This window comes from Eucyclogobius newberryi, unplaced genomic scaffold (assembly GCF_026437365.1).
Source record: "Eucyclogobius newberryi isolate DKJ021-1_F unplaced genomic scaffold, fEucNew1.0.hap1 SCAF_19, whole genome shotgun sequence".
Taxonomy (NCBI): domain Eukaryota; kingdom Metazoa; phylum Chordata; class Actinopteri; order Gobiiformes; family Gobiidae; genus Eucyclogobius; species Eucyclogobius newberryi.
In genome coordinates, this window is record NW_027315823.1 from 14,064,201 (window position 1) to 14,077,308 (window position 13,108).

General features: G+C 42.5%; 1 protein-coding gene and 1 pseudogene across 1 annotated transcript in view; both read left to right on the top strand.

The window, feature by feature from the left end:
• The window catches only part of manbal (mannosidase beta like), a 401,671-nt gene that overhangs the window by 337,919 nt on the left and 50,644 nt on the right, over positions 1 to 13,108 (top strand). The window lies entirely within an intron of this gene.
• On the top strand, positions 11,033 to 11,909 carry LOC140366238 (dnaJ homolog subfamily C member 17 pseudogene; annotated as a pseudogene).

Below are 13,108 nucleotides of genomic sequence, written 5' to 3' on the forward strand. Positions count from 1 at the left end.
CATGTGATCACGACAGCAATTGCACATGAATCAATCAATTACTACATTACTACATACTAATCAATTACTACATTAGGAGGAAATAAAAACACAAACAATTGTTGGTGTTTCATAAAACAGCAACACAAAGTGGCATTTGTTACCTTGAACAACATTTTACATTTAATCATCACAGCCATTATTACTGTATGGAAAGTTGTCATTTATGGCTTTTTTCATCTTTTTTTTTTAATAACAAATGCATATTTTTTATCAATAGAAGTTAAGCGATACTTATTGCTTAGCGTTAGCCTTATGCAAGTAATAAACAAAAAAAAACTTGATTTGCGAACAACACGAATCTCTGCATTCTGATTGGTTGGTCTTCATCACAGTGGCACATGTCACACAGGCTCATTCTGATTGGCTGGTGCTCTATGCCCACTATCCACGACTGGCCCCCGCGGATAGAGCGTGGAAAGTGATCTCAAATGTAAATTATGGAGCCCCCAGTTCTTTCAGATTCCACAAACTCCTTGGATGAGCTACACAGAGGTCGATATTTAGAAAAGCTCAATCAACTCAGATCCATATTTCATGCCTAAATCACTGACTCTTCCAGATATCTCCAAGCCCACTGGTCTCATGGTTCACAAGTCCCAATTTTGAACTGATGTTAATTCTAGAGCGTGTTTTCTCCGGAGCTCCAGCGCAGGCAGGCGGTGCGGCTGCATGCCCGGGGTTCAGTCTCATGCACCGGGCTAAACAGCTGTCAGCTCCGCCGTGCGCTGCTCCCGCCACGCGAGTGAGTGACAACTGATAGAACTTCAGATCTTGTTGATCTGAAGTTCTAGGGTCTACCGCCTGAATAAAACTGATGTAAATTCTACAGCGTCCGCAGAACATATCTATCTATCTATCTATCTATCTATCTATCTATATCTATATATATATATATATATATATATATATATATATAGCCAGGTGGTAAAATGATGGACACAGACACCAGCAGCTCCAAAAAATAATGTGGGTCTTTTATTTCCCGACTGTCCTCAGGAGGAGAACAGCATTAATTTTGGTTTGATTTGGCTTACTCAAAAAATATACTTTACACTTTAATATCTGTGTCAGGAACAAAATAAAATCAACAAAAAAAGAAGACAACAGTAGTGGGCTTAAAGTCCTATGAAAACGCAAAGAATAAATACATCTTACTTTATACATTCGACTGTGGATACAATGAAAATAAAATTACATTAGAATCCCACAGTATGACAATGAACCTTAACTCACTTGAAAAAAAGCAAACAGACTGCTCGGACCACACTCAGCACAGAAGGACCGCGAGCAGTACTGTCTCCCCTCTGCATTAACCACAAATACAAACTTGGTCAACAACCAAAAACACAATATTAAACATTAATAAACATGACAATCAATCAATATTGCAACTCACGCCGTCACGCTGTTCCAAACTACCCTTACGTCAGGGCTAGTAGTCGATCTACATCGATCCTTGTTCTCTACAAAATTAGAGGAGAATAATCTTAAAATATGATGCAGTTTAAAGCATTGTCTAACGATATCAAAGATTATTTTTGTACTAAAAGCTCATTTTAAAGAAAGATTCACAATATACGAACCAAATTCTGCTTTCTCTCAACGAGGCACTCGGCTGTCGCGCTGTGGTGACGTCACAGGTGCGCAAGTGTGACTGTGCTCACATTTGACCACAGTGACATCTGCTGGCTAAACAGAGACTAGCAACTAGCTTTTAAACTATTATATGACCCGGCTACATTCTCCCCTGCCAGAAGTCAACGTCTCGGTGACTTCCTAACCATCAGCCATAGCTTTTGATGTGTAAAGGACCATACCAGCTAACACCTGAGACAGCACATCTGGTGTGAAAGATACTGCATTATTGCAGGCACTCACAGGTAAGTTAAATGGATTTCTGTTTTGACCAGCGGTTGCCCTTGCACTTTTGCGTGGGGGTGGCATAGGCGTGACTATCTTGGATGGTGCCGCCCTCCGCCGCGGAGCAGGTACTGGTCTTTCTTTAGACAAACCCGGACTTCCCACAACTGATCCTGAGTGAGGAGAATCTTCACCGGGCTCATCCATCATGTCAACATCCAACAGTTGGTCACTTCCAGTTTTACTCCTGCTTTCGCCCTCAGAATTACTTTCTAGGTCTTCCAACCTTGGACCAATGGGTTCATCAACTTGTTCCACTAGCAGGTAGTCAGATTCTGAGTCTGTGGATTCAGTTTCTGAGTCTATATCAGCTTCAGGCTCACGAACAAGGGGAATCATTTGATCTCCCTGACTTGGAGGTGGCAAAGGCCCTACACAAAGACGAAGATTAGACCTATGCACTCTTTTTAGTGGACCACCATTCACTGGGACTACTGTGTGTGTGGTCCCCTGGACATCAATGACTTTATGCACTTTTGATGACCATGAATATTGAATCTTATTTCTGCCAATAGGACGATGGCGAAGGTACACGTACTGCCCTATTTCCACAGCTGGACAATAAGCTTTAGCATTCTGACGAGCCATTCTTTCTGCCGCTTTTCTTTCAGAAAACTCTCTGGCTCTCTCATGTGCATTCTGAAGACGTTCTCTGTGTGCCCTGAGCCAGTCTGTGTTCTCATCTTTGGTTGTCTCCTGCCCAAGCAGAGCATCAACAGGTAGATGAGGGTGTACTCCAAACAACATGTAGTAAGGAGAGTACCCAGTCGAGGAGTGTGGAGTCACATTATAAGCGTACACAAGTTCAGCTAGATGTTCAGGCCAGCGGCGCTTTTTCTCAGGGGGAAGTGTCTTCAGAAGGTCATGTAAAGTTCTATTAAACCTCTCACACTGGGGGTTTCCCTGCGGGTGATGAGGTGTGGTGCGGCTCTTCTTCACCCCATACAAACTGCATAATTCTGCAATCACAGCACTCTCGAAATTTCTGCCCTGATCTGAGTGCAAGCGCTCAGGCACCCCATATTTCAAGAACCACTCTTTCAATATGACCTTAGCAGTTGTGTCTGCCCTCTGGTTTCTAGTGGGGAAGGCTTGGCTGAACTTTGTGAAAACATCGGTGAGCACAAGAACATTTTCACACCCATCACTTGCTCGGTCAAGTATAGTGTAGTCAGCTGCAACAACTTCAAGAGGACGGGTAGCTAGAAATGGAGTTTGGGGTGCACGAACTTTGGGTTGTGGCATCTTTGTTAACACGCACCGTTGACAGTTTTTGATCCATTTTTCTACATCCTCATGCATTCCTCCCCAAAAACACCTTTGTCTCAACAGCCCAAGAGTTCGTTCTATCCCTTGGTGTCCCATCTGATTGTGCACACTGGTGAGGACTTTTTCTTTAAGGCAGGAAGGCAATAATAGCTGGTAGCATTTTCCAAGATTTACATCTTCAATCTCACGATACAAGAGTCCATCTTTTACTCTGAGACGGTGCCATTGTTTCAGTAGGGACCGTACTGGGATGGGCAGAGTTTGTCTTTCCTGTATAGAAGGTTTTTGTCTCCTATCCCAGAGCTCTTTCAAAACCTTAAGTGTTGGATCCGAAGCTTGGAATGTCTGGAGCTCAGCCTTTGTGTAACTGGGAAGAGTTGGTGTGTTGCTCTGCACTGAATCTATCTCCTCACTGTCCATGTGTAAAACACTAATCTGTCTCACTCTGCAGTGCTCAACCCCTGCAGCAGTTAACTCAGAACCCAAAGCAGTGCCTACCCTAACAACGTTGCATATAGCTACACAACCGTCAAACTCTGCATCCTCTGAATCTGGATCCAACTCTGTTAAAGCCGGCTGTCTGGAAAGGGCATCGGCTGCTGAGTTACAGCGACCGGGCCGGTACTTAACATCAAAGTCAAACACTGCTAACTGCGCTACCCAACGCTGTTGGATAGCCCCCAACTTGGCTATAGACAGGTGACAAAGTGGGTTATTGTCAGTTAGGACTGTGAACCTGGACCCAAGGAGGTAGCTGCGAAACTTTTCCGTTACCGCCCATTTCAACGCAAGAAGCTCCAGCTTCATACTACTGTAGTTCCTGTCGTTCCTCTCAGCCCCTCTAAGCCTGCGACTCGCATAAGCTATGACCTTTTTCTTCCCACCCTGAACCTGATACAGAACTGCACCTAAACCAAGGTTGCTAGCATCTGTCTCTAGGATAAATGGTAACTGAAAGTCTGCATAACCCAGCATAGGCGCATCTGTCAACTTGGCTTTTAGAACTTCAAACGCCACAGAGCATGCTGGAGTCCAGTTCAACTGGAACAATTGTTTGGCCTTAGCAGGACTACTCTCCTTGATACAGCCATTTACAACGTCGTGAAGTGGCCCTGCAACCTGTGAAAACCCCTCAATAAACCGCCTATAATAACTACAGAAACCCAGAAAGGACCGGAGATCTTTAACTGAGCTTGGCTGAGGCCAGGTTTTCACAGCACTTATCTTCTCAGGATCAGTGCCTACACCCTGAGCGGAAACTTGATGACCTAAGAACTTGACTTCAGATTGAAGAAGTCGACATTTTTCAACTTTAACTTTTAGACCTGTTTCTTTCAGCCTCTGGAGGACAGTTTCAAGTCTCTCAAGATGTTCTTCAAAGGTTTTGGAATACACAAGCAGGTCGTCCAAGTAAACGAGAACAATCTGGAAGGCAAGGTCACTCATTGTTGCTTGCATTAATCTCTGAAACGTTGCAGGCGCGTTGCATAATCCAAACGGCATGCGTAGATATTCATATAGGCCGAAAGGTGTTGTAAAGGCCGTTTTGTGCCTGTCTTTTTCATGGACTGCAACTTGATGGTACCCGCTGGCAAGGTCAATGCTTGAGAAGAACTCTGCACCACTTAAAGCATCTAGACTTTCATCAATACTTGGTAGCGGAAATGCATCACGTCTAGTCTTTAAGTTCAACTTCCTGTAGTCTACGCATAGTCTCAGACTACCATCGGGCTTACGGACCAAGACTATTGGTGACGCATATGAGCTTGAACTTTCTTTGATAACACCCTTTCTTAACAGTTCTGAAATGTGATCCCTCACCTCTTTGTACTGATTTGGTGGGATCCGTCTGTATGGCTGGTTAACAGGCGTCTCGTCTAATACTGGGATCTCATGTTGGACATGGTCAGTGTATCCCAGGTCTTCGTCCTGCACTGCAAAAACATCAGCATACTTAAGTAATAGCGCCTTTAACTCTGTTTGCTGCTCACTGGTGCCACCTAAGTGTAACCGATCAAACAGGGCCTGCATGTCTTTGTCAGGATTCTCTTCACTCTTCTGACTAACAGTGACCTCCTCGTGTGTAGCCGATATGCGCTGAAACTTAACTTCATAAGGGTCACCTTCAATGCACTCACATGGGGTAAGAACACCTAATCTGGCTTTCCCTGGGAGCCACACATCATTTTGAGAGAAGTTGATCACTTGGACTGGACACATGTGACTATTAGCAAATACAACAGTGGGCATAACAATAACACCACCAGGTAGAGGAGTATTGCCTGGTTCTAGCACCATAACAGAGGTGTCACTAGAGTCTCTCTTTGGGCCCCTTACATAAACTGTGGACACTGAAAGGGCAGGCAGGTGACATTTATTTTTCTGTGCAACACGAGCCAAGGCCGTCTTTTCCAACAGTTCCGCCTTCTGTACTCTTTGAAAAGCCTCTCTCCACTCTGAATCCAGTTCTCCTCCAAGTGCTGCATCAAATTCTGTTAGTATCAACTCTTTGCACCGTTTTGCAATGTTCATTCCAATTATGCCAGGTGGAGATGGATCATATTCATTTTTGTCTGTTTTACTGCCGTCTCTGTCTCGTGTTATCAAAAATCCACATTCAGGTAGTGTCACACCCATGACTTGAATATCTAGCTCTACATAACCCAGGTACGGTAGTGGTAGCTTGTTAGCCGCAGTGATTTTCAGCCATTTTGATGTACAGCGCATGTCCTCATCCTCCCCATGGAGATGGTCCCTGAAAAATCTCTGTTAAAGTGCTAACATTGCTTCCTGAGTCTATGAGGCATTGCAGGGAAACACCACTGATTTGAATGTCGATAATGGGGCATTTACCTACTGCATTTCTCAAAAAGCGCTCTTTGGTCAAAGTTTGTGGGGAGCCTTCGGACTTACCTCGCATTGCCTGGCTCATAGCAATGGAGGGACCCCGTTTCCCTGTACAGAAGAGGTAGTTGTGCTTGTCTGGGTTGGAGCTCTACGTGCAGGACATTGTCTAGCCATGTGTCCAACTCCTTCACACCTTAGACAAATAGGCTGACCATCTTCAGTATATCTGGGAGTTACTTTTGGCCTATTGGTCATGTTTGGTACAGTTGACTTTGTCTTTTGAGCGTTAAGATCACGCACAGCAGTTGTTAACTCTCCAATAGCTTTACCTTGCTGAGCTATTATTTTCACAACTTCCTGGAGTGTTGAGGCCAATTCACTTTCTGTGTTGCTGTTGGACTTAGCATTTACAAAATATCCATCCAGACTCTCTCCCACAAGGTTTCTGTTCCTCGCCACATTGGAAGTTCTGTTACGGTCTTCGAGGCTCCACATAATGGCTTCTTCATGAACATCAAACAGGCTGGACTGTGGTTTCTCTCTGATCAGCCGTCTGAGCTCGCGGCGGAGGGCAGAATCACGCACCCCCTCAATAAACTGGTCTCTTATTGCAAGTTGCGGGTCATTAACAACATTAGGAGAAGTTAATAGAGCAGAGTTTAACAACTGTGAAAGAGCATGCGAATAGTCCCTCAAATCTTCTCCATCTGGCTGTCTACGTGCATAGAATGCATGTAACAACTGTGGTGTTGTAGGTTTCTCTCTAAAAGCTTCACGTAAGAAAGGAAAACAATTCATTGGGTGCAACCGTGTGTCCATGTGTACGTAGCTTGATCTCATCTAATGCAGAACCCTTTAAATGTGACAAAATAAAGTCTATTTGGTCCCTTTCCCTTAGACCCCTTAGACTCATAGCCCGCTCAATCTCTTCAATAAACTCGTCCACAGAGTGAGAGTCTTTACCCGGATCACCATTAAAAGGTACAATCTGTTTCTCTCTTGGCACATACACAACGGACCTCGGTTGTACGTCACCCAAAGAAGCAATACTGGACATTACAGCATCATGTTTTCGACTCAGTTCATTAAGCTGTGACTGTAACCCTAATAACTGGTTACCACTCTCGGTTAGAGGTGTAGAGGAAGCACCTCCTGCCGATTCACCTCCTGCATGGCTCGGTCCAGGAATTGAACCGCCTGGTCCGTCCTCTCCGTCTGACATCTTGCAATGTCTTTCTTTAAGTTGCAGTTTCTTGTAGTCCTCAAGTCCTTTGGAACCGTTCCAGTGGATACTCTTCCTCACAGCATCAGTCTTCAGCTGAGCGGAACACCTCTTCACCACTACTGTTGTCTTAAAATTAAAAATGTTCAAAAACAGCCAAATTTACCAGGAAATCCCACTCCTGACACCAAAAAGAGGGGTGTGTGGCCAGGTGGTAAAATGATGGACACAGACACCAGCAGCTCCAAAAAATAATGTGGGTCTTTTATTTCCCGACTGTCCTCAGGAGGAGAACAGCATTAATTTTGGTTTGATTTGGCTTACTCAAAAAATATACTTTACACTTTAATATCTGTGTCAGGAACAAAATAAAATCAACAAAAAAAGAAGACAACAGTAGTGGGCTTAAAGTCCTATGAAAACGCAAAGAATAAATACATCTTACTTTATACATTCGACTGTGGATACAATGAAAATAAAATTTACATTAGAATCCCACAGTATGACAATGAACCTTAACTCACTTGAAAAAAAGCAAACAGACTGCTCGGACCACACTCAGCACAGAAGGACCGCGAGCAGTACTGTCTCCCCTCTGCATTAACCACAAATACAAACTTGGTCAACAACCAAAAACACAATATTAAACATTAATAAACATGACAATCAATCAATATTGCAACTCACGCCGTCACGCTGTTCCAAACTACCCTTACGTCAGGGCTAGTAGTCGATCTACATCGATCCTTGTTCTCTACAAAATTAGAGGAGAATAATCTTAAAATATGATGCAGTTTAAAGCATTGTCTAACGATATCAAAGATTATTTTTGTACTAAAAGCTCATTTTAAAGAAAGATTCACAATATACGAACCAAATTCTGCTTTCTCTCAACGAGGCACTCGGCTGTCGCGCTGTGGTAACGTCACAGGTGCGCAAGTGTGACTGTGCTCACATTTGACCACAGTGACATCTGCTGGCTAAACAGAGACTAGCAACTAGCTTTTAAACTATTATATGACCCGGCTACACATATATATATATATACAGGGCCGGCCCAGCCTATAAGCGAACTAAGCAGCCGCGTAGGGCCCCGAGGCGTTAATAGGGCCCCCAATCTGGCAACCCGTCTTATGAGAAGCGCAAGCGCAGCGTGCGCCACTAGTGTAGTAGCGCTGCTGGCGCGGCAGCGCACACAGCGGTAACATATACCGCACAAACCGCATTTATTTGTAATGACAATCTGGCAACCGAGACACCAGACCTGCGCTGATTGGGCAACTTCATTGTGCGCGAGGAGCTCGAGAGCAAAACATAAACACAACACAACGTGGTCCCTGCGTGGTCCTCATGTCCAGAGGAATATATCCCCCCGATGCCGAAAAACGAAAGAAGAAACTTCTTGACGATGTAAAGAACTGCAAACTCAACAACACTCTCCAGGTATTGAACTTATCTTACAAAGAGACGGTTAATGCTGCTGTTTGAAACAACACGATTCTGTCACGTTAGTTCGCTCAGGCTGGAGGCGACGAGAGCTCTGCCCCGCGCACAATAATATGTGTCTGAATGAAAGATAATAAGCTTAACATTTACACCAGCCCGTGTTAGCTGCGGAGGTGGCGTCTATGCCCGGGTCACTAAGAGGCGGAGATCCGGTCCGGACGAGCGCCGTCTCGTCCAGAACCTCTGACGTGAAACTTTGGAGTGAACAGTGTGCGGCTCCTGTCCCGGGCCCCTGTCCCGGGCCCCTGTGCAGCCTCAGTCAGAGATGACCGATTTGAGTTTGCGTCCCTCTCTCTCACCATCACCATGTGTGAGAACAATCGTGACTCGTGATGTCTGTTTTACTTTGACTTCTTAACGTGCAATAAGAGGAACGTAAAGGTGCAGGAGTCCAGTGTGTGATGTTCTGATCAGAACAAACATTTATATTGTAATTAACTTTTAATAGAGCAATAAAACATTTCAATTTATTTAAAAAGCATCATTAGACTATTTGTTATAAATTATAATAAACTGATAGTGAAAAATAACCAGACATATTAAAATTACGTCTGTTATAGAATAATACTATATATTTTTATACAAAAGTGGCAAAGTTGCAGAAACGCAGTCTCTTCACTATAGCTAGGTTTGGATCTTCACTTCTCGTTCTGTTCATTCTCTGGGAATAATATGTTTGCACTGTTTTATCAGTGTTAATTGTTAATCAAGCAACGCTTATGCCATTTGTTTAATTTAATATAACTTGTTTTGTCACTTTGGCAAGAAGGAACAGTTGGGAGCTGTAAAAGATAAATTAGTAAGGATAACTATTACTTTTACATTTTCAGTTAAAATGAATCAATTTGACCATAATTATTTTTCATAGCCAATATTGTATTGAGTAATTAAGTACACTAATGTATTAATAACTGGCTTTAGTCATTTTCTCCTGGCGCAGTTTCATCACATCATCATTTTATAGCATTACAACCTCAACATTTTACTCTTACTTCAGCCGGCTGGACCACATTAAAATGCACCAGAAGACCCAAAAAAGGTCTGAAAATTTCTGGGGGAGGGCCCCCAGACCCCCCTGTTTATTAATTTAAACTGCTAATGTGGCTGTCGACCCTTAACGTCCACAAATACGCCCAAAAACATATCTGGGAGGTGTGTTATTTGTACAGGGAGTAGAGGTGATGTCAGCGGAATACCAAGTTGCATTGTGGGATTTAAGTTAGCAATATTTGAGCTTGTGAGGTGTTGAGAATAAACTAACTGGCAAACAGATGCCCTGGAGTTTTGGTGCGCTTTGTTTGCGTTGAAGAAAGTTCCCATATGTGAATTGTTTACTGACAATGGCAATAAAACTGATTCTGATGACGTGGTGAGGGGCCCCCAAAAATGTTTTCGCTTAGGGCCCCCTGAAGGCTTGGGCCGGCCCTGTGTATATATATATATATATATATATATATATATATATATATATATATATATATATATATATATATATATATATATATATATATATATATATATATATATATATATACATATACATATACATATACATATACATATACATATACATATACATATACATATAGATATATACATATCTATATATATACAGTATATATGTAGCCGGGTCATATCAAATTAGTTTAAAAGCTAGTTGCAATTCTCCGTTTAGCCAGCAGATGTCACTGTGGTCAAATGTGAGCGCAGTCACACTTCCCACAACATCCCAATTTACCGCAATCTGTCTTCTCAAATCTTTTCTATTAACAATTTTAACCACTTTTGTTACGTCATTATGATTTGCATGGGTTGACCTGCAGCAACATGACCTGCAGACAGAGCTGTTATTATTTGAATCTTAATACATCTATATTAAACAAAACTCTCTTTCTCTCTTTTTTCCTCCTGTTTTTTTTTACATTTAAAAACCAAGGGTTACATTACCGCCAAACTTTATTCTTTAACCTTTATTTGTTAAACTTTTGTATTTAGACTTCTTTAAACTTAATTCTTTAAACTTTATTCTTCAGACTTTATTAACCCCTCCCCCACACATTTCTCAGTTACCAATGGCAGTCTTCTGTACAGTGGCCAAGATGATGTCACAAAGCAACGCCCTCAAAGCAACACCCACAAAGCAACGCCCATTAAGTGCTCGCTGCACATTTCTCCAGCACAGTTGGTTCAGATTCGACCTCAATAGCTGCGAGCGACATGTTGGACATGTCCGGAAAAACGAAAGAACTTTTGCAAATAGACCTGTACGGATTACTCGGCGCAAAGTGTACAGCGACAGCTAAAGAGCTTAAAAAAGCATACCGACAGAAAGCCTTGACATGCCATCCGGACAAGAACCCAGACAACCCCAAAGCAGTCGAGCTCTTCCACCAGTTGTCCCAGGCCCTTGAGGTTTTGACTGATGCTGCTGCCAGAGCTGCATATGATCAAATCTGTGCTGCAAAAAAACAAGCAGAAGAAAGAAACAGGAAACTTGATGACAAGAGGAAGAAAATTAAGCTTGACTTGGAGGCAAGAGAGCAACAAGCTGAAGACTACAAACAAGATGATCAGGACACTCGAGGAGGAGATTGCCCGTTTGAGAGAAGAAGGATCCAGACAACTGGAGGAGGAACAAAGGCTCATTAAAGAGCACATTCAGAAGGAAAGACTGAATCCACAGTCCAACGAATGTTCCCATGTCACTCCAAAACTGAAGCTCAAGTGGAAGTGTAAAAAAGGCGATGAGACTAAAGGGGGCGACTCCCATGACATCCTTATGCGGCGTCTCCAAAAGTATGGCGATGTCTCGAATCTCATTGTGTCAAGTAAGAAGACCGGAAGTGCTCTGGTCGAGTTTGCCACAGTGAGAGCAGCGGAGCTGGCAGTGAAGAATGAGAGTGACTTGAGGGCAAACCCATTGAAAATGTCGTGGCTCGAAGGAGAACCAGCGTCTGCTCCTCAGATGGATCTGCTTCTGTCAGCACAGAATCCCCTGACAAAAGAGCGTGACTATGAAAGCATTGTGATGATGAAAATGAGGCAAGCAGCGGAGCGACAGAAACTCATCGAAACAAATGCAAAGAGATTGAGCGGGCTATGAGTCTAAGGGTTCTAAGGGAAAGGGACAAAACAGACTTTATTTTTGCATTAGATGAGATCAAGCTACGTACACATGGACACTCGGCTGCACCCAATGAATTGTTTTCTTTCTTACGTGAAGCTTTTAGAGAGAAACGTACAACACCACAGTTGTTACATGCATTCTATGCATGAAGATCAGTTTCAGAGAAATGATGTACAGAAAAACAGTAGTTAAGTTGGGAATAGAATAGATGGCGGTAAATGCACAGCTGCCGACCACAAAACACCAAAGAAGAAGTGCAATTTTTTCATATATGAGTATAAGAAGTTTTCTACAATAGTGTTTTTATAATTTTTTTAAAATTATTATTATTATACTTTTGTGCCTAATATACTTTTGTGCCTGTGTCTGTGCTTAATCTGTGTTGCAACATTGTGAGACAAATAAAGGTTATCTCTCTTAAGAATCATTTGCTTTCCCCCCCTCTCTTTCTCTCTCTCTTGTTCTTGTTCTTTCTCTTCTTTTTTTTTACAGTATAGCGTAAAACACATACTTTGAAGACGTACAAGTACCGAAGACGTACAACTACAGTAGGTGGTGGTAAATGCACCTTTTCAATTGCGCCATTAAAAGCAACACAACAACAACAACAACACAATAATTATTCAAATAATTAATTCAAGTGCTGATCAATCAGATCAGGGAGGACTCAGAAGAATCAGAGAAGGAGAGAGAAAGAAAGCAATCTGTGTATGTAATTGTGAGGTTCAGTGAAGCTCCTGACCGTAAAGAGCCGTAATAGTGTGAAGTGAAAAGATTATTATGCATGATTTCTTTAAATTCTTCTTTTTTTTTAAATTAAAAGATGAATAAAAAACAACAATGACCCAAAAATAGGTAAGAATTGCCGCTATATCGGGCATTTTTGAAAGCTCTAGATGCCCTGTCAGCCGAACACGAGCAGTTTTTCGTTACATTGCGCTCTAGGGAAAAAAAGCTTTGTGGGACGCACGATTTCTTTGGCTGCAGTACCAATAGAGTGGGGTTGTAATGACATGCTGCGGCTAGCCATACCCTATCCAGATAATATAATACATAATAGTACTACAGAGTGAAAGTAGTCGTACTAGTAAAAATACTGAAGCACCCGTTCAAAGTAAAAGATGTACATTTATTTCACAGATTTTGAAACTGAGAGTCAAATTTAGTGACCGTGT